General features: G+C 37.3%; 1 protein-coding gene across 2 annotated transcripts in view; it reads right to left on the reverse strand.

The window, feature by feature from the left end:
• LOC114662540 (long-chain-fatty-acid--CoA ligase 4-like) overlaps window positions 1-23,316 on the reverse strand; it is a 73,699-nt gene extending 50,383 nt beyond the window's left edge. For both annotated transcript variants that reach the window (XM_051935089.1, XM_028816063.2), the window contains exon 1: window positions 23,235-23,316. The gene's annotated coding sequence lies outside the window, so the exon portion shown is untranslated. The remainder of the gene's footprint in view (window positions 1-23,234) is intronic.
• Between the last annotated feature and the right edge of the window lie 456 nt (window positions 23,317-23,772).

Here is a 23,772-nt window from a genome sequence, read left to right on the forward strand (position 1 = left end):
AAAACAAAATATTTTCCATAATAAGGTATACTTCCTTGCTTACTGCATGTCAAAAGTGACAATCAAATGACAAAATTAAATACAATTAAGATCAGACATCACAATATATACAGTAAGTGTTTTCAGACATTGCTTAAAAATCTTAGAGGAGTTTGTCTTGAGTTGAACAAGGTTATGAAAGTGACAGATTTAATTTCAACTCTGTACATGCCAAAATGGCATGTTGTGAAACTTGACAAACAGGGCTGGGCATGCAAATAAGGGTCACTAGGTAAAAGGTTATGCAAGTAAATAGAAACACTATGAATCACTGTTCAATCCTTGAACTGCTGAGATTAATCATTCAATACATGGGACAAAACAAATTAAAAACTAAAAAGTTTTGATCTAAAATAGACAATAGTTGTTTGTGTAATCAATCAGCTGTTTCAAAATACACAGGTACTCATCCAAGAAAAGCCTTACGCAAACACTGAAGTGCACATATGTACTACCTATTACTGTATAATCCATCACTGTTGTGTACCTTTATGCCACCCTCTGTTCATGTGATGCCAGTACCTATTTCTAAAGCAATTGATTCAATGCATAAATGAAGAAAGGAATGAGATGCCAGTCCATAGCAGGTACACTCATGTACACACACACACGTTATCACCAGACTAGCTATATGTTTTTAGGATGTGGAAGCAAATTTAATTTTTACATTATCAGCATCACAGAATACATGTAACCTTGTTTTTTGTTTTGAAAAACCTTACTAATAAAAGATAAGCCAGCAATTCACAAAAAAACTAAATTTGCTGTGAAATCTAGAGGTTTAACTTTATAGACAAAGTTGTTAAACTATGGTGTTTAGTGACCAGCAAAACTCATGCCACTTATATATATATATGTAGATATGTATTTTTATATATATATATATATATATATATATATATATATATATATATATATATATATATATATATGGTTGAAATAGGTGGTAGGTAACCACCCATACAATCAGATTGTGACACAGACTACGAATGCCGTGAATGTAATTACCCCGATCTACATGCTGTCAAATAAACGAACCACACACCGTGGCGCAACGTTAGGGGCATCGCCTCTGGCGCTGACGTCCGAGGTTCGATTCCCGAGAGGGAGTGCAGTGGAGTGTGTACACCTGATGAGCCCAGAATGAGGGCGAAACACGTGTCGTGTACTCTTTGCATTTATTTGACAGTAAACTATTTCAACCATTCTATGATCTGCTCCTCACAAACTGAGGGCACCGTGGCAGATGTTAGCAGATGGCTGGCCAACCACAAGCGTTACCTGGTAGGTAACCACCCATACAATCAGATTGTGACACAGACTACGAATGCCGTGAATATATTATATATATATATATATATATATATATATATATATATACACACACACACACATATATATTATATATCTATACTAATAAAAGGCAAAGCCCTCACTCACTCATCACTAATTCTCCAACTTCCCGTGTAGGTGGAAGGCTGAAATTTGGCAGGCTCATTCCTTACAGCTTACTTTCAAAAGTTAGGCAGGTTTCATTTCGAAATTCTACACGTAATGGTCATAACTGGAACCTCTTTTTTGTCCATATACTGTAATGGAGGAGGCGGAGTCGCGTATCGCATCATCACGCCTCCTACATAATCACGTGAACTGAAAACAAGGAAGAGCCCCAAAGAGTGCTGAAGAAAACATTCTCCGTCAACCCCCACACTCCCCCCGCCCTTCCGCACATCACGGCATTTTCGTTAATGAAGTGACGTAATACTCCAGCTCCACCTTCTTCACAAGTTCATTCACCAAATTATTTGTCAATTATATTTCACAGTAAGAATTTACAGCACGACTCAAACGCAGGAACGAAGGTAAATGACGTTAATTGTTGAGTGTCTTTTAATACTGTGTAAGCATACATATTACCACATGTGCAATTAAGCGTGTGCATTTACGGGGTGATTTATCAGGTTTAAAAGCTCGCCTTTTATTAAAAAGGTAAATGCAAACTGTTTTCATTCTGAAGGGCACAAACCACGTTGGATTTCAGCCATTAAATGCGCAAAAATGTCGGTACACCAGATAAATAAGTGCAACATATTATCAGTTGTATTGTATGCTTACAATACATATAGAAATGTGTTAATCGTTAACTAATAGTATGGGATGGTGTTTTTCGACTCAGCTACAGATGCCGATGGAGACTAGAACTGCTTTGGAAAAATATGAACGCCTTGGGGCCGATCTGGAAGAAGGTAGCGCAGCGCCTTGATTTAAACGATTCCATGTCTTGGTGGATTTGCGTAGCTTATTGTCAATATCTTTACACCTGTTTTTAAGACTTATTGACTGAAATGGGATTTCACGAAAAAAGTTAGGGCTTTGCTACAGGATTCACCCTCCACAAGTTAAGGAAGTAAAAATAAAGGTATATATTTCTGTTTTATTTAAACCTTTTAAGTTCATATGCATAGCCCCATTTGGCTGTTTTAGTGTTTTTTTTTTCTTTTTCAGTAATGTTTAATCTCCTTAAAGAAAAACAACATATGCATTTTACTTTTTTTGTATCTCTTTAGTAATATTTTAGTGTAAAAGGATAACCAGTATTTAAACCTTTTATGTTACTTTATAAAGTTATTTTACATAATGTTGAAAAATTAATAAGAAAGCTACATATTTTGGCAGCTGCTGCTTTAATTTTCAATGAAATGAAAAAAGCTCTCCAAGAGAAAACCTCAATGAAGAAGAAACAGTTTGCACTATCTAAAAAGGAGAAACCCTCATTTATAAAGGTTTGCTGCAGATGACTTAACTGAAAATAAATGAATAGTTCCTATGTGTATAATACATATTTATCTATTTGGTTTATGCCTTTATTCTAGCAACTTGCAACATCCGAGGTACAATTTGTTACATTACTTTTGTTTTTTGCAGCACAGGCAGGTGAAGTGACTTCCTCAGGGTCACACAGTGGTGTCAGTACCAGGATTTGAACTGACAAGCTCCGGGTTTGCTGAAATATTACGGAAGAAAGAAAAAAAAATGAAAACGGGCAAATGGGGCTATGCATACAAATGTCCATCCATCCATTATCCAACCCGTTATATCCTAAATACAGGAGCCAATCCCTGCCAACACAGGGCACAAGGCAGGAAACAAACCCCAGGCAAGGTGCCAGCTCACCGCAGGGCGCACACACCCACACACACCCACACCCACACACCAGGGACAATTTAGAATCGCCAATGCACCTAACCTGCATGTCTTTGGACTGTGGGAGGAAACAGGAGTACCCGGAGGAAACCCAGACAGACACGGGGAGAACATTCAAACTCCACGCAGGGAAGCGAACCCGGGTCTCCTAACTGGCACCTTTCACTGCGCCACCGTGCCGCCCGCATACAAACTTAAAAGGTTTAAATAAAACAGAAAACTTGTGGAGGGTGTATCCTGTACCAAAGCCCTAACTTTTTTCATGAAAGCCCCTTTCAGTCAATAAGCCTTAAAAACAGGTGTAAAGCTAAACTTGCAGCACCGCTATTCAATTACACTTGCCTAACGCCTCTCCTAAGGGGAGATACTGTGGGATCTGGGCATCAGTCAAAGCACCAATCACAGGCCCGATTAGAAAGCGGGAAGCTGTGATTTGTCGTCTCCCTCCCATGTAACAATCACAGCCCGTGTTACAACGCACTATGTATGTATATGTATATGTATATATGTATGTGTATGTATGTGTGTATATATGTTGAGATATATAATATATATGTAGATATGTGTATATATGTATATGTATATATATGTTTACATAACCTCTTTAACACACTACTTCTCCGCAGCGAAGCGCGGGTATTTTGCTAGTATATATATATATATATATATATATATATATATATATATATATATATATATATATATATATATATATATATATATATATATATATATATATATATATACACACACACACACACACACACACACACACACACACATACATACAGTACATATATATATATACACAGATATATAGATATATTATCGATATGAAGTCAATGACCGAAGAACTGCTGGGGAAAAAAATCACCTAATGTAACATGGCCTTTTAATAAGCCCATGATGTTAGGTAATATTGACTAATGGGATGCATATTTACCATCGTTTTGTTATACTCACTTCTACCTGTCATTATTCTTCAAAAGTAAATCATTAAGAAAAGTTGTGCTGCAAGTTGTGTACACTAATTGACTATGATTTATTCATTGTGAAGAATAAAAAAACAAAAAAATTGTATATATTGCCTACAAACAGGAATGATGTGTGAGGAATTATTTCTCAATTTTTGTCCTGAAGGAGCAAAAAGGAAGTGAATAACCTCCTTACCAGAAACCAAATCCCACCTTTTATTAAACATGACTAAATATTTACATTAAGTGTAAATACTCGAGAGTATATGCTGTGATCCGAAGAAGAAGGCATGTATAAACCTACAAGAATAAAAACAACTAATGTATGGTGCAGGACCTTTAGCTATAGTGCTTCCAAACTCTATGATCTACCAGATAAAATTGGAAACATCAGAATTTAAAGCAGAGCTGAAGACTCACTTTAGAATAGCTTACTCTTAACTGAGATAAAGGTGATATAGTTTATATTTCTTTTTAATAGTAGTAGAATTAATTTTGATTGGGTATTCTATACTTTGCCCTTCTGTCTCTCTCCTGAACCATTTACTGTATATGTTTGGTTAGTAAAAAAAAAAAAAAAAAAAAAAAAAAAGTTACGTCAGTATTGAGGGGTACAGATATTAATTAAAAGAAAGTGGTTCAGTTAAAATCATTAAGCTGCAACTGTTAAAAGAACCAGTTTATAAAAACAAAAATCAATTAATCTCTACGACAGTCAATGGGACTTCCTTAATTACAACAGGGGACCATGGAACTTGGGTAGTTCTCCTTCACATGTCTCCATATAATAAATGATTAAACACAAGTAAAAAATTGTTTAATTGAAATGAAAAATTTCATTATAATGAATTTAAATGAAGCAATTCATTTTTATTTGTAAACAAAGAGCCAGGGCAGCAAATCAGGGGTATGCAAATTATGTGTTACACAGGGGGCCCCCCAAGAACATCCACTAGCATAGGTGTTGTCATCAGTTTTATCAGTGAAAAGAAACTCAATTGCAATTTTTTGTACATATCCAGTTTTTTTTTTTGTTTGACTGTAGAAATCAGTATTGCACGCAATTCAAATCAGATATACTGTGTATCAGTGTCTATTCTGTATTTGTAAAATTATTAAAAATTATTTTATCAAACAGATGTGAGCTAATAGACAACAGTGATGGTCCAGGTTGGCTCCACTCTCCCTGTTCTTTTTGGGAGCCTCTACAACTTGCAACCGTCAATAGTCATAACTGACAGGAGCCAGGAAAATGAGGACACACACAGGCTCCTCTTGCATTGAACTGCCAAATTGGGTGCAGATGTGACCCTCCGCCCACCCCAAGACATGAATGCAGCACCCGACTAATTTGCCCGCTTTTGCATATGAGCTTGAGATCAGCTGAGCACCACAACTCACTATGGAGTAGCATCATCAGGAGCACACCTGTGCCCATTCTGAGTCTGCATATTAGACATTCATCTTTATGAGAACCTGACATTAAAAATTTTCATCAAAGGACATTTTGAGGAAAAAGCAGTAGAAATGTGCAGTACACTGTGGACATAAGATGTTTATAACAGCAGAAAAATGTGTGCTGGAGAATTGTTCTACGAATAATTGATTTTGATTAAGGCAACCCAGGGTAACAATTGCAACTGAGGTAGATGTCTAAAAATCAGTAAAATCTGTAATAAAGCATGGTCTGAAAAGGTTAAGCAGATGCAAACTATTACAATCCCAAACAATAATATATACAGGTATTAGCAAACAAAAGCATACTCAAGGGTAGACTGTTGATAACAAGTCCTGTGTACTAGATCTGAGTGAGAGATAATTTGCAAGCCTGTGCAAGTCACTGTCAAGATTCTTTTCACATTCCAGATTATTCTACAATAGTTGTTGTTGCAAAGAAAAATAGTAAACTATTGTACTGTATAGATAAATTCACAACCATTAATGGTTTCTTACAAAAGTGAATATTGAATTTGTTTATGAGACTAAGTATGATTCAATCTTTTAAAGTATACAGACTCTCAGAAAAGTGACATAGTATCAAATAAATCCTTGTGGTGTCCATAGAACTTGTTTTCAGGCTTTTAATACCATAGTTTGCTGTGAAGTGTCTTAAATCAGAGCCAATATATCCTAGGGGGGAGAACATGAGAGACTGGCAAAATTCAAGATTTTTTCAGATGCACAGAATTGTTCAACTAAAACAGTACAGCATCTCATATTGCAAGGGAAGTACTTCTTTTGTTCTGGAATTCTTATCACTTTGAAATGCTTATGCTTCCCGCATTCACCCAATTTATCTTCATAATATTTTATATATGATAGTATACACTCACCTGCCACTTTCTTAGGTACACCTGGCTAATACTGGGTAGGATCCCCTTTTGCCTTCAGAACTGCCATAATTCTTCGTGGCATAGAACCAACAAGGTTCTGAAAACATCCCTCAAGGATTCTGGTCCATATTGACATGATAGCATCACAAAGTTATTGTACATCTATGATGCAAACCTCTAGTTCCACCACATCCCAAAAGTGCTCTGCTGGATTGAGATTTGGTCAATGTGGAGGCCATTTGAGTAAACTCATTGTTATGTTCAAGAAGCTAGTTTGAGAAGATTTAAGCTTTGTGACATAGCGTGTTATCCTACTGGAAGTAGCCATCAGAAGGTAGGCACACTGTGGTTATTAAGGATGGACACAGTCAGCAACAATGCTTAGGTTGGCTGTGGCATTTAAATGATGCTCAATTTGTATTAAGGTGCCCAAAGTGTTCCAAGGAAATATCACTCACACCTTTACACCATCAGCAGCAGCCTGAGCCATTGATACATGGCAGGATGGATCCTTGCTTTCATGTTGTTGACACCAAATTCTGACCCTACCATAAAAAAGTTGCAGCAGAAATCAAGACTCAACAGACCAGGCAACAATTTTACAATCTATTGTCAAATTTTGGTAAGCCCATGCAAACTGTAGCCTCCTGTTCTTAGTCGACAGGAGTGACACCCAGTGTGGTCTCCTGCTGCTGTAAGCCCGTCTGCTTCAAGGTTTGCAATGCTGTGCATTCAGAGATGCTCTTCTGCATACCTTGGTTTTAATGAGTGGTTAATTGAGTTACTATTGCCTTTCTATCAGCTCAAAGCAGTCTGCCCATTCTCCTCTGACCTCTGGCATCAACAAGGCATTTTATATATTATATATACTGTATTTTATATACATACACACACACACCCTATATAATATATAAGCTAATTCTGTCCATTGAGCACTTACACTCTGCTGGGCGTATTCAGAGTTAATATTTGCAATGCACAATCTATTAGATTGCAATTGTTTCCAAAAGATGTGCATCACAAACATTAGTATCCTATGCCATGTATAATTGAAGCAACAGTCAAATTGACTCTATAACTTAATACATTCTGATACTCTTCCCTCATTAATATAGCAAAATGAGAACAGGAACAAAATATTTAAATATACTGATCAAAAGAATGAAGGGAACACTTAAATCACACATCGGATCTTGATGAATTAAATATTCAAATGGGAAATCTCTAGTGAGTAATGTGTAATTCATCGAGAAAGGAATGATGTAACAATGATCAATGGAAACCAAAACCACCAACCCACTGAGGGCTGGATTCAACATCACACTGAAAATCAAAAGTCAAAAACTGAAATCACAGGCTGATCCAACATGCATGAATTTCATCATGGCAATGTGTGTATGGCCCTCACCCACATGCCTGTATGCACTCCCGGCCATATTAAGGCACGCTCCTGATGAAACAGCGAATGGTGACCTCTGGGATCTCCTCCAAGACCTGGATCATAACGATATATAACGTCCCAAAGGTTCTCAATTGGATTCAAATCTGGAGAGAGAGAAAGTTGTCACTTTCATTTGCACCGAAACAGGTGAAGTTGATTCAAAATCGCTTATGCTTCCTAACTGAACAGATTGATATAGCTGAAGTTTAATTGACTTGGTGTTAGACTTTGATGATTAAGTGTTCCCTTAACATTTTGAGCAGTGTATGCAAATTCCAACAACAGCTATAAAGAAGGTGTATTTTCCTCCCATGATATGACCCCCACAAGCATACAGTCGGTTTACTTCCTTCTTTGTAACAGTCAACAGGCTCCAACAGAATCAGTACTATACTTCCTTTATCAGCCTTTATTTCCTATAGTTTTTTTTTTTTTTTTTAATTCAAAATTTTTTTTTATTAGGTTATAGTATTGGTTGTTTATGCGACCTGTTAAAATTAAGACTGAAATGTGTTTTTATTATTACTTGGGGAAAAATGCCTTGAATGGGCATTTCTGGAATGACTACCTCAAGTGAGCGTGTAGCAAGTGCTGTTGTAGGTATTGAGAACTGCTGTAACCCTCTGTTGCATTCATTTAGACAACACATTTGTACTTAGTTTTAAGCACTACGTTAGTTGTACAAGAAGTATTACTGCAAATGTATGGCTACAATTGTAAAAGACTGGAGCAACCACTAAGTGCCAAATTCACTTTATACATTGATACAGAAATGTAAATTTACAAGGCAACAAAGTATGCTTCTCATAGATAAACTAATGCTGCTTGTGCAGATGTTGATTCAAACAAGCAAAATGGATACCAGTTCTTCAAAGCAGACATATCCACTAGGTACTATAATTGAATTCAATTACAAATGCTGGAAGTGGACATTAGGTTTATGGCAACCGCTACTCTAGGCTACAAAAAAAGACAGAGGAAAACAGGATTTGTTTGCTAACATATTTCCAGTAACTTGCAACTTGCTAAGCACGCATACAAAAATGTCTAATCACTAAGTGAATTTTTAAGACACCACAGTTTCTATCTCAACATCAAAAAAAAAAATATATGTAAACTTGGCTCACAAGCACTTTCTGCAAAAACATAATAAAATAAGAAACAACAAGCATATGTCCGTGGTACCATGATTAATCTGCTATAAGGGGTAAATTGTGTGAAATTTAAAAGGCAATGGGCAATCTGTTATTTATCTATCTTGGCAATCATATACGCAAAGTGACTCTACCAAGACTTGCTTGGAGAAATTAACCAATAGCCCTGGACAGTGCAAAATTAACCTTGCAATTCTTATATGAGTCAATGTTAAAACAACATCAAAAGATTAAAGATAAAACTGATAAGCATACATCTCTCACCATGACCCTTTTACATTTAATGCTTTTAAATTCCGTTTCCAGGGACAACCTAACCAGTCCTACAGTGAACCAACATTGTGCAAGACTCAAGTGAACTCTAAAAAGCAGTCATTTCTTTGCCTTCATTCATTCATAATTACAGCTCTAGGTTCCTCAAGGGAACCTATCAGTGATTTTTCAACTGTCGACAATACAAAAGCACCTACAATTGTAATTATAACTTCTTTTTCTTTTGGCTGCTCCCCTTAGGGGTTGCAACAGCAGATCACCTGCTCTCATATTTTCCTGTTCTCTGCATCTTAGTCTGTAGCACCCGCCACCTGCATGTCTTCTCCCACCAAATCCATAAACCTCCTCTTAGGCCTTCCTCTTTTCTTCTTGCATGGCAGCTCTAACCTTAGCTTCCTTCTCCCAGTATACCCAGCATCTCTCCTCTGCACATGTCCAAACCAACACAATCTTGCCTCTCTAGCTTTGTCTCCTAACTGTTCAACCTGAGCTGACCCTCTAATGTACTCATTTCTAATCCTGTCCATCCTCATCACACCCAATGCAAATCTTTATCTCTTTATCTCTGCCACCTCCAGCTCTCTCTCCTGTTTTTTGGTCAGTCCCACCATCTCCAGCCCATATAACATAGCTGATCTCCGTTTTGTATACCTTCCATTTCACTCTTGTTGGTACCCGTCTGTCACAAATTACTCCTGACACTCTTCTACATCCACTCCCCTCTGCCTGCACTTTCTTCATTACCTCTCTTCCACACTCCCCATTACTCTGTACTGTTGATCCCAGGTATTTAAACTCATCCACCTTCGCCAACTCTACTCCCTGCATCCTCACCATTCCACTGACCTCCCTCTCATTTACACACATGTATTCTGTTCTGCTCCTATTGACCTTCATTCCTCTCCTCGCTAGGGCATATCTCCATCTTTCCAGGGTCTCCTCAACCTGCCCCCTACTCTAAATATAGATCACAATGTCATCAGCAATCATCATAGTCCACAGGGACTCCTGTCTAATCTTCTCTGCCAACCTGTCCATCACCACTGCAAATAAGAAAGGGCTCAGAGCTGATCCCTGATGTAATCCCACCTTGAATGTATCCGTCACTCCTACTACAGTCCTTACACACTTCATTTCTACATAACCTGTACAAACTTCTCTGCCACTCACGACTTCCTCATACAATACCACAACTCCTCTCTAGGCACCCTGTCATATGCTTTCTCCAAGTCCACAAAGGCACAATGCAAGTCCTTCTGGCCTTTTCTATACTTCTCCATCAACACCCTCAGACCAAACATTGCATCTGTGGTGCTCTTTCCCGGCATGAAACTATACTTCTGCTCGCTACTCATCACCTCACTTCTTAACCTAGCTTCCACTACTCTTTCCCATACCTTCAGGCTGTGGCTGATCAGTTTTACCCGCAGTAGTTACTACAGCACTGCACATCACCCTTATTCTTAAAAAAAATCGATACTAATACACTTATTCTCTCCTCAGGCATCCTCTCACTTTCCAAGTTTGCATTAAACAATCTGGTTAAATACTCCACTGCCATCTCTCATAAACACCTCCATGCCTCCACAGGTATGGCATCTGGACCAACAGCCTTTCCATTCTTCACAGCTGTCCTTACTTCCTCCTTGATAATCCGTTGCACTTCCTGGTTCACTATCGCAATATCACCCAAATCTATCCACATCTCTCTCTCTCTCTCTCTCTTCATGAAAGTGCAATAATGTGCTAAAAGATGGTGTCCATATTTACAAGGGGAGACCCTGTGTTCGGATTCAGCGGGTTGGAAAATGGATGGATGGATGTGTATATATTTTTAACAATTTGAAGAATCCAAATATCAACTTTGTTCAGCAGGAAAAAGAAAATCAAAGGAGTGAATTAGGAGTGAAAGAAGCACTGACCAGCAGCAAAAGGGAAAAAAAGAAAAGGTTGTAGCATTGGACATTGAATAATCCTAAATTAAAATGAGATGGATGTATATAAAAAAGGAGTTCCTATTTCAAATTTATTTTATTTAGCTTTAATCCAAAGAAACATACAAAACACAATGCTACAGTGCAACATGGTTATAAGCAAAATGCAACAGCCTTTAAGCCAAGCTGGCCACTCTTTTCACATCCATTTTAAACTTAATTTTATAAACCCATATTATTTGACAATGCACATATAAATACAGGGATGGGGCGGGAAGTCTGCATAGTGGAGTTTAATGTGAAGCTGGTTGCATGTCTCTTTTCAGAACAATATTAAAATTGTAAATGATGGACTGGTGCTAAAATTAAACAACCTAATAGATTTAATGGCAGGCAATAAAAATTAGTAACAGCCGATTCTGTGATAAATGTGTTTTAATTTGCTTATCTCCTTATAAAGGGATGTAGAGAAGTTACCCTTAACAAGTTACCAAATGTATCCCCATGTTCTTGTTGAACTAATTTTAAAATATCAGTCTCAACCCACTGTACTAATTCCTTTCATTCACACTTAAATCATGTTACCTCTTAATCTTCTTTTGCTTAAACTGAAAATACTAAGCTCTTTTAATCTTTCACCATAACTCATACCCTGTGGTATGGAAATTAGCCTAGTCGCTCTTTTCTGAACTTTTTCTAGCACGTCTATGTCTTTTTGTAGACCACAGACCAAAACTACACACAATACTCCAAATGAGGTCTAACCAGTATAAAGCTTAAGCATAACCTTGTTTTACTTGTACTCTACACACTGTGCTATATACCCTAACATTCTGTTAGATTTCCTATTTCTGAACACTGTCTGAAAGTTGATAGTGACAAATCTACTGATTCCTAAATCCTTGTCATAAGCAATACTTTTAATTTTCAGACCTCCCATTTTGTATTAAAAGTTTTTACTTCCTATGTGTAATACTATACTTTTACTTAGATTAAATTTCATCTGCCACAGATGCTTCAGTTTTATTCGGTGTAATTAATTGCAGACTTTATATATTATACTCAGGAGGCCAGTGCTTAAATTTCAGGAAATAAAAATTATCAAGGATTAATGAATTCTCCCAAATAGCAATCCAAATTAATCCAAGCCATCTAGTCAGTGCTCCCAGTTTTAGATCATGGGTAAGAAAGTAAACAACAGACTTATTTTACACTGCTAAAGGCTCCAATATCCTGTTTTCTGTTAAAAGTGCATTATTCATCACACTATGGAAATTGCTTAATTCAGTTTGGGATCATAGGTAAAAGGTCCTGGCACCAGTTAGAAATGTACAATTTTTCAATGTTTTATACCAAGCACAAGATACTCCTTCTTTTCATTTCTTAAAAATGGGGACCATCACCCCACCTGGCCAATCCAGAGGTATATTGCCTGACATCCATGCAATGTTGAAAAGACATGTCAACCAAGACAGCCCAACAATATCCAGAGTTTTAAAAAAAACTCAGGGTGAACATCATCCATCCACAGAGCCTTGCCACAGGGGAGTTTTAAAAAAAACTATAAAAAAAAAAAAAAAATACCTTAGCAACAAAGTTCCAGTGACAGGTAAGTCCCCCTCCAAATCACAGGGCTCTGCTTCCTCACAGGAAGGTGTGTTGGTGGGATTTATATGGTCCTCAAAGTGCTCCTTCCACCGCCGATTATGTCCTCAGGTGAAGTCAGCAGCACTCCATGCTACAAACTGCATGGACTAAGTAATGCTTCTCCCTCAAGAGTCGCATAACAGTTTGCTGGAATTCCTTGGAGGCTTACCGTTTCTATGGCCTCACCAAACTCCTCCGACACACCAGAGTTTTTTGCTTCCGCAACTGCCATGACTGTGCTTTACTTGGCCTTTTGGTACCTGTCAACTAGCTTTGCTGTCCCAAAAGCCAGTCAAGCTCGAAAGGCCTCCTTCTTCAGACTGACAGCTCCCTTTATCTCTGGGTCCACCACAAAGTTTGCTGATTACCACTGCAGCAGGTTCCAAAGGCCTCAGCAATGGAATCACAGAACATGATCCATTTAGGTTCAATGTCTCCAACCTCGCTTGGAATGCAAAAGAAAATTGCTTGGAGTTTAGAGTTGAAGATCCCCTGGGCAGGGTCATCCACCAAATGTTCCCAGCATACCCTCGCTATATGTTTTGGCTGGCCAGGTCTGTCTGGCATCTTCTCTGGCATCATTCCTGCCATCTAAACCAATTCACAAACAAGTAGTGACTAACCTGAAATCTGAATAACCCCAGTATAAATATGTTATCTTTCCAAAGACTATAGGGCAGAACAGCACAGACATTTTGACATGATAAAATAATCATTTTAGAATATAAAGGGACTTAAAACAAATATAGACAAGGAGAGGACAGAGTCCAGGGTTGAGTCAGCAATTTTAATGAGATCTGGCATTTAATATCTAAGTGTACCTGTGCCATGTGTTGTCTGCCCATCAGGAAATCCAGTCTCCAGTAGCAAAAACAGCTAATGTGTGTAAAATCAAAATCTACAATAATAATTAGCACTTGGACAATGTTGCAACTAAAGGCATTTATCTGGCAAGTCCAAAAGGATAGCACAATCCACTTACTTGTTAAAGTCATGTGCACATTAGGCTGGCTCTAGGGAACAGAGGAGTCATCAATGTTATCTATTAGTAGTCTTTCTAAGCATTTACTAGCCAATTACAGTATATGAGTGATACGAAAAAAAAGGGCCTTCAGGAATGTTACATTAGTTTTATTGGGAATAATCAAGAGTGGTGGAATTCTTTTTAATATGCTACATCATTTAAGCATTTTGAAATTATGTTACTTTTAAAGAATTATTTTTTGTCAATAAAAACTATTACTAGCATGTGTTAAAAGATTTTAAATAAGCCAATATTAAAAACCAAGTAGACATCTATACTTGTAGAGCAACTGTGAAATTTCACTTATTTTGGCAAACACTCCTGGGATATCTGATATAGGTTACTTGTTTGTATCAGTAGAACAGCAAAGCATTTTCTTGTGACTAGTGAACACATACAAGAGTGTTGCGCTAGTCAACTGCATATGATGTTACATGGGAAGTATATGTAGCAGAGAAGTGGACCACTGAAGGAAGATACAGGATAACACCAAATGTGAAAGGGCAAGAGACAAGTTCTTGTTTTCCAGAGCTCTTGCAAGCCACTTGAAAGCTAGGAAGTTTAAAAGAAGGAAGTATGAATACGAAGCTCTGGGTATCAAAAATTATAAAATATAATAGATTGTCAGTTTATTCAATATAGGGTTATTGCTAGACAGAAGTCATATTGCTTCACCAGAAAGGCACTTGGCAGCTCTTCAAAATGCATTTATCCTGAGAACACTAGTGTTATAGAATTGTTAATAATTATGGGATACACAAAATATTTCGACTTGAGGGAAAGTGCAAGAAAAAAAACTTTAATGAATCAACCATTTATTTATATAGTATCTTTCATTAGGAGTACTATGATATAGTGCTTTGCGAAGCAATCAAAATCAGTGTGCAAGCTGCAGGCATAAAACTAGCAGAATTCTAATTTAAAACAAGTATGCCAAACTACCACAGACAAAAGCAATTTCATACAGTGGAATAAGAGGACACAGAGAATAAATCAGCACAGTGGTCACCAACCAAATACAGACAGCAAGAGGCTTCCATATGGACCACAAAACATTTCCACTGCAGTCCAAGGTAAGGACAAGGAATATAAATGAGCTGAAAGCCCAGTATAAGCAATCTACATGGGTTCTCTCTCATTCCCTTACAGCACAGCAGCGAGCAAGAGAGTGTTCCCTAAGAATACAATGGATTCCAGAAAAACATAAAAAGCCATTTACAGATGGGGAAATAGTAACGGAGTGTATGGATGCCACATCTGAAACACTACTGGATGGAAAAGAAAGACATGAACTAAGAGAAAAAAATTGAAAGAAATCCCCCTTTCAGCCACAATCACCACCAGAACCGAAGAAATACTGTACTAGCACAGGATTTACAGTTACAGCTTGATGCTGCTATTCAGAGTGTAACTTGCATAGCTTTAGCAATTGATGATAACAACTGATATTAGTGACAATGCCCAATTGTTGGTATATGTCAAGTTTTACCATGCAGGGATGAAAGATTTTATTCCAGACCTCTTAGATGTCACATCACTTAGAACACATACCAGAGGGAAAGACATTTACCTGGCCATAAAAGAAATGTTACAAAAGAGAGGGATTCGTCTGAAAGATGTTGTGTCCATCAACACTGACAGAGCTCCTTCCATGATAGGTAAAGAAAAAGGAGCAGTGACTATAATGAGAGAGGGCAACCCAGACATATCTCCTCATATTACTGTATTATCCATCAGTCTTTCAGAAAAGTATGAAGAGGTTATGTAAATAGTGATCAAACTTATCAATTTTCTAAGGGCATCCTCCTACTACTCACTCTGGTCGTTTGGCTATTACTACAGATGCCCATAGTCTGTGCTACATGCAAGGTACTATTACATGAGGCATGTCAAGCAGAAACTGAAGCAGGGTGTACATGCAAGACAGCTAAATCATCTGTATGTACTGAAGCAGCAAACATTCCTCCCTGTCAATGTAAACAACGGATAGACATTTTCAAAAATCCTTATATATAACTAGCTACTACCATCAAAGTGGACAGGATACTAGGAGCACTTACTATTTCTAGCATTCTGAACAAAAATTCAAATCCACAGAGCAAACACAAGCAAATATATTATAATGTGATATGGTATTTTGAGAAACCTTACCTCCTAAACACTTACACCAGTCATTCAGTTAACATTCTCTCTATATGGTGTCATGCACACAGTCTTGGCGAGTTTCCTATGGAGATTTTTTTTTTTTTTTTTTAAAAAAAAGAGTAAACCAAGGGTGTAGCAAAGGTGGTGGAGAGTTTATTCATACAGTCTCATTTTTTCTCCCTAGGGTGGAAGAACAGTGACTCGAACATGTGGTATATCATATCTTCTTCAAGTTGCACCTCTTCTGCCCAGCTGGGATAAAAAAAAAAAAAGATAATCACCCAGCAGGAGCTGTCCTTTAACCAAAGGCACTAGAGTAGATCCAGCCCTTACGCCTGTCTGTCATGCATCATCGCCTGTCTGTCATGCAGCATAACTAGAAACCACCAAACTGCCTACTTTGGTCAAATTACAAATTTTCAGTGACAAAATCACATTAAATAGGGTTCTCCTGCCTGGAACCACTACTCCTTTTCTGCCTTCTATTAATTTCTGCATTTACAATGGCCTTTTCATGATAAATCACTATAAAAAATACATGCATATTAGAAGAGAGAGGCTCCAGAGTCTGTTTCAGTAGCATTGGACACAAAGCAACCCTACTTGGCGTGCCTGTCCACTGCAAGCCCACTTACAGAAACAACCAAAGTTGCACAGGGTCAATGCAGTATCAACAATCAGTGGGGTTGGGTGTTCACTAAGATACAGGCTGAATGTGTAAATTCCACTCATTTAACAAGTGAGCATTGATTTTAAACAGAAAATGCTGGAGCAATTGCACAGCAGAGCTAATCATTTTGCCACCATGCTCTCCAAAACTAAAAGTAATGATCTGAAAAGTAATACATACAAAACAAATGTATCACCAACAACCTATAATGTAGAATTTTCATGTCAGCATTCTTTTTTGGCGAGGATGCACTAAGGCGCAGTTTACCAGGGTAACTTGTGTAGTCGTACTGTTAGACAAGTGTTGGACTTAGGTTACTTTAATTTATCCTGCTGATATCCTGTGAGATAATAGCCAACTGGTCCAGATCCAAGGAAAGGGAAGAAACAAGAAATTAATGAGACAATGTAATAAATCTGCAGTGCTTTTAACTGAAAGAATCAGAAGGAAAACAGAGATTGTCCTTATATCAAACTCTGAAAGACATAAAATGAAAGCCAAAGGAAATGCCAGCACATTCTATTCAGTGCAAGTCCAGATGTCCAAGGTGAAACATTCTACTAGTAAGTTCACTAGAAAAAAAAAAGGTCAGGATATAAAGATGGCCAAGGACAGAGGGTTGACATTACTCTGATAATCCTTAATAATGCTTTGTTTCTGCTTAATCTCTCCACATACCACTGTCGCTTTACTGAGCTTGAAATAAGACCACACAAATCAGCAGCCAAGTTGATGTTTTACGACAGCTGCATTTCCTACTCACAAGACACGCTGTGACCGTTAGTAACCTCACTTTTTAAAAGGAGACCATGGAAAAATGAACAAATGTGGTGCGTCAAAGAAATACAGTCACAGGGCAAAGCAAAATGATTGAAACATTGTTAGAGAATGGAGAACTCAATTAGACAGATAGTTAAAATGCTTTTTAATCACAGAACAGACTTTTTAACAATTAACAGTATCTGCTCTTGTAGAAAATGTAACTATTCTGATGACCAATTACTACATTTTTGTTTACCAGTTACATAATTGGAATCCCCCTCCCCACGGTTTTATTTGAATTGTTTGCCCCTAAGTCCCTGCATTGTCAAATGAATCTCTGAAATAATGCTTAAGAAAAGAACTGCTTACATTACAAACCTATTAATTCATTTTTATTCTTTGCTCCTACTAAGTACATTTATTACACCCACAGACATATATACATACACACACGTTATATATAGCAAAAAAAAATAAAAAACACTTTCTTACAATGCCTGGCCAATAATAACCTGCGCAGAGATAATTCGAACAATCTGTTCTATTTTTAATACCATCACCAACATGTGGTCCTTTTGTCACTATGGTAACCACATCATCTGACGTGATGGTTTCGTAATCATACCATACTGGGCCATCCCCAAGACAAAAGGCAATTTGTAGACTTAAAAGAACAAGGTCCAGAAGAATAGCATAGATGGAAAATCTGCAAGAATCTTTGTGTCTCTATGCCAGGCTTTATAAAATCTACATCAAAAAAATTGGTATTGTTCCGAGAAGTGAAAAATTAGGCTGACTCAGCATTCTGACACGTCATCCTATTTGTCAGTAAAATTACATTTTTAATCTTTTAACTTATTTGAAATAGACTGGTTATGTTTATTTTAAAAGAGTTTTTTTTATAGAGCATTCTGTGAAATATGTTTTGCCAGAATGCCAAGATGTTTTAAGCCAATAATGTGAGAAGCATTAAGTAACTGGCCATTGACTATGTTAACACCACAGATGAGGAACCTCTAAATGGTAAAGGACACTGCAAAATTTAAACAAATGTTTATATAGGACAACTTTACTCAATCCCTAATAAGCTCTGATATTTCTGTGTTCATTAAGTGGTGAATAAGGCAAAAGAAAATTGAGCTGGAATTCAAGTTCACATTTGTGTACATCCATTTTTTAACCCACTTATCCGATTCAGGATGCTGGGAAGCTGAAATCTGTGCTGGTAGCACTGGGCACACATTTTAAGTTTACTTCCATACTGTATGTACATAAGCACACTGTCTATTAAACAGTACTATAACACAAACAGCAGATAATGAAAACACCACCAGATGATGCAGTATATACAGGAATAAAACTATTTTATGATACGTGATTAGTTTTTTCTCCCTTCGTGGATCTCCAACTGCAAATATTATATATATATATATATATATATATATATATATATATATAAAAAATACACCAGTGACACTTGCACACTTATTAGTATGAGCAGCACTTTAGTAGCTTTAAAACACTAGGATAAAAACTGTACCTGAATCTTATGCTGCAATTTTATTTTAGCATCACCATCAGACACCAGAAAAAAAAAACTGTTTAGAAACAGATACACTCACATGGAAACAACTCAGAGTCACCAGTTAACGTTACGTGTGTCTTTAGGACATAGGAGGAAAAGAGAAGTACCCAAAGAAAAACTCATGCACAAATTAGGAGAACATGCATACTTGGCACAGACAGTGCTCATGCTATATTTTGAATCAAAGTGTCTAAAACATTTATTATTTAAATATTAATCTTTGCACTGTGTTTCACATACTTTTAACATTGTTTATGTAGCAAAAATAAAACTATTAAAATTAAATTTAGCACAGGTAATTGCAAAACTATCACATTTTCCTGAGGCTACAAACTTTGGCTAAACACAAGCTTCAGGAATACATTGACTGGGCAAGTATCAAATCTTATCTTGTGGATGATGTACAGTTACACAATGGGACTTCCTCTTCATTACAAAATAAGCCAGTAAATAAGGTGATACATGAGTTTAAAATGAGGAATTTCTACTCCTCCCAAATATATTTTTGCATTTTCATGTTCATTTTGTAAGCAGTCCCTTTTGAAGTATTAATAATGGATGTCTTAAACAGGTCATATAATATAAAAATGTATAACACAAATGGATTTCCTACAAATACATAGTGTAGGCTGGAATAAGCTTTTTTCGTAGCTGTAGTGTAAGCTGTCAACTTCCAGACACAATGTGGAGTAAATTATATGGGTTACATGGGACAAAATGAAAATATCTCAATGTATAAATTTGGAAAAACAAAATAAAAGAGAATGGGCATAAAACCCTGCACAACAGGAACAACTAACTTCATGAAGAGCCAAAACACCTTCCTGGATTAAACCAACCAATACTGTTTAATTAGGCAAAAGAAGCATGTTTGTTCTCCCTATGGTGTTTTCAGCATTTTCCTTCTTTAAAACAAATTGCCAAAAAGATCATATGACTATTCGGTTTCATTACAAATTCCATAATTCATTAGTACATTACTATGGTCAACATGGTGTATGAACATACTTCTTGTCATGTGAATTCCTCAGCTGACATGACAAAATTTCTCCTGTACACATAATTAGGTTTACTTGCTCGAGGTGACAAATGGGTTAATCAGGATGTTAACATAGGAGCCAGTAGTGCAACTGATTTAAAGCTTGAGGCTGCATTACACAACATGTACATAAAAGCATTAAACTTTTTTGTTTAATGCTTTACAATAAACTTTAAAACCACCCCACTGGTTTAACTTTTAAGAGAAAACATTTCTTGATATATCATTTTGAGAAATATACATTTGTAAATATGACCCTTTAAAAGCAGTTCAACAATTTGTGTGGTTTTAATGTAATATATACTATACTATATGTCCAATTAACTAAAACCAGCTTAAATCCTAGAAATGTGTCGTGTTTGTGGCATCTTCCAGCCCAGGGGTCCTCAATCACAGTCCTGGAGGGCCGCAGTGGCTGCAGGTTTTTGTTCTAACCTGGTTGCTTAATTAGAAAGCAATTCTTGCCGATAATTTAATTTCATGGCTTGTTAGTGCTTTAACTCTGCTATGTCAGGTCATTTTCATATCCTGGATTTTCTTCCTCTTTCTAAGCATATCATCCGAATGATCTGAAGGCTAAAATGGATGAGTGATTCTTAGTCCTTCACTTTTTCTCTTTACTTTCCTTCCAAGTATTTAATTAAACCAATTAGTGCATGATAAATACACTGAGGTGTAAATGGTAACAAGCTAAATGGAGAAATGCTTGTCTCTTTTATCATTTGCATGTTATTGCTAATAAGGAGCAATTAAAAACCAAGACTACTGCTGTTTAAGACTAAAATAAGCAATAAGGGTTCAAAATCTTAACGAACGAAACAATTAAAGTGAAGCAGAAGTGTGACTTGAGCAATAAGTGCTTCTTATTAAGCAATTGGGTTGGAGCAAAAACCTGCAGCCACTGCGGCCCTCCAGGACTGTGATTGAGGACCCCTGTTCCAGCCCAACACCACTTCATGACTCACTTAAGAAACTGGCCTCACTTTATTCCACAAAATGAGTCCAAAGCTTCAGCTTAAGCTGGGTAGATTAATTTTACATTTTATAAAGTGGTACAGTGGTTAGTGCTGCTGCCCTGTACCTCCATGGACCACTTAGTGCTGGCAACCCTGGGTGTCTCAGCAATTACTCTCCAGGCAACTATATATCGGCCTAGTTCTGATGAACATGCTCAGAGAAGGACTAGCATTGCATCCAAGGTTGGTATCACAGCCGCTGATGCTCTGGCATGCTCTCACTCTCACCTGGAAAAACCAAGATCAGATAAGGCATGGGTGCGATCTAATAAAACAGGATTTTACTTTTTACAAATACTGAACATACTATTGTACCACAGGTGAAAACTACAGAGTTAAATTGTTCTTTTTCCACAAACATCCAATGTCCAATTCCATCCATCCATCCATCCCTCCATCCATTTTCCAACCCACTAAATCCGAACACAGGGTCACGGGGGTCTGCTGGAGCCAATCCCAGCTAACACAGGGCACAAGGCAGGAACCAATCCTGGGCAGGGTGCCAACCCACCACAGATGTCCAATTCCTGTTTACACCAAATTATTTAGAGTACTTTTCTCATCCGCAAATTTTACCAGTTCCTTCGCTGTATGCAAATCTCCTTTCACTGGATGCCAAATGTTCCATCTCGTTTTGTTGTTCAAAACATCTGACAGATTAAGTACACTGTAACTGGCTGATATCCTCAGGCACACCCTAAATTTGATGAAGTGGGTATAGCAATATTATGTATATATGAAGCACACATGCAAATCCTTATAATTATTTTACCACTCTGTTTAGTCTTGGTTAAAAACAGAATAAAGTATTTAGAGCAACATGGAGATGAAACATTAACTAATATTCTCCACCACAGTGTCATTAATACAAGTATTAAGTAGGTATCATTTGATAGCATCACAGGAGGTGTCAGAGATGTATTCTGTTGATGACATTTCTGATTTGAGTGGACCATGGTTAAATGTCAGCTACATATTTTTGATAGTGCATACTGAACTCAGATTACTTCAAAATCAAAGGCAGCTTTCCTTCCAGCAATTCATCTATGATATGATGACCAGGGAAGGTAGGGGAGAAAAAAAAAGGCAGTCCTACAAGGCAAATGCCAAAATAATACCAGCCTGAATTATTCACAGAAATCCTTTACGATTTTTTGTCGTTTTGTTTGGAAAAAAACGTGTAGACATTTGCTGTGGAAAATGAACACATCAATTATATAAATGAGGAACATAATTTAGGCATGTGCCTGTAACTTTTGTCATTGGAACTGCAATACAAGGAAGTCGCCTCTGCATGTCTCATATATAACAAATACTTTACTGAAAGCCTCGTAGCTTGCAAATTAATTTGACTACTGATACCGTGGCGTGTATCTATAGTAACTGGGCACTGCACTATATCACATGAATACCACTGGCTGTCTTCACTCTGCTCAGATGAATTAAAGCAGCAGTCGCACTGAAATCAAGCACGTGCTCATATAATTTGGTAAAGAATACGTGATTTAAATATAATGGGCGAATCTGAAATATGTGGAATATCAGCGCGTATTAATGATGGTGAGATGTGTTAAAAACCACACACATATAATCACTGAACGAATAAAGACGGCAAATAAAGCAACGTGGTAGCTTATCTGTCTTTTTATGAATGACAGATAAGCTAATGAACGTATGTAAAGCTCTCTGAGCAATTCCGACAGCAAGGCGTACTTTTGATTGCTTGACCTTTCCCCCGTACTACTTCTACTCCTCCCGAATGATACACACATGTAAGACATGATGCTGGAGCCCATACCTTTCCAACCGGGACAATAGCCGAGCAGTCGATAGCCCGACCTCGCGGGTGTCTGGTGTGCAACAGCTGACCGGTACGGCTAAGACCAATTCGCAACTTCACTTCCCCTTTTTAAAACACAATTCTTAAAACATTAATTAATGATGTATCCGTAAAAAAACGATTACCCCTTAAGACGCCGCAAGTATTTCCTTACCTATATTTTAACCATTCGCCGACAGCTGTCTGCTCACAAGGCTGGCTTCACGCTATAGGATTTGACCGAGAGTAACCTCACACCTTCCGGGAAAACGAGAAAACCCGGAAATTTCTACGTCATATGACTCCATTGTTTTCAGCCAATCGCTGCGCGCATCGTAAACGCGCCTACTCGATTCCGTTTTTTTTCTAATTTGTAAGCGTGGTAGCTTATAAATAAAAAATGAGCAGGTTCCAGTTTTTTGGTTGTTTTTTAGTGTTTTATTTGAGAATATAATATATGGTATATGAATTGGCACATATCCAAACAGACCTTATTTATATTAATAGAAATGATAGTTTGAACTAGCCAAGGTCAGATGCTTAGGGAAAAAAAATTCTATGCGCTCTCTGTCTTGGCAAGGATTTTTAGGTGGAATAAAGATGACACCTTTGGTTTGTACCTTACAAGGTTAAACTTCTGGAGCTTTATCTAGCTGTGTGCGGCGCTCTAAGTGTCACTGTTCGAATCTTGCCGGCGACAACAGTCTTTCTGG

The sequence above is a fragment of the Erpetoichthys calabaricus genome, chromosome 12 (genome assembly GCF_900747795.2).
Source record: "Erpetoichthys calabaricus chromosome 12, fErpCal1.3, whole genome shotgun sequence".
NCBI classification, from domain to species: domain Eukaryota; kingdom Metazoa; phylum Chordata; class Cladistia; order Polypteriformes; family Polypteridae; genus Erpetoichthys; species Erpetoichthys calabaricus.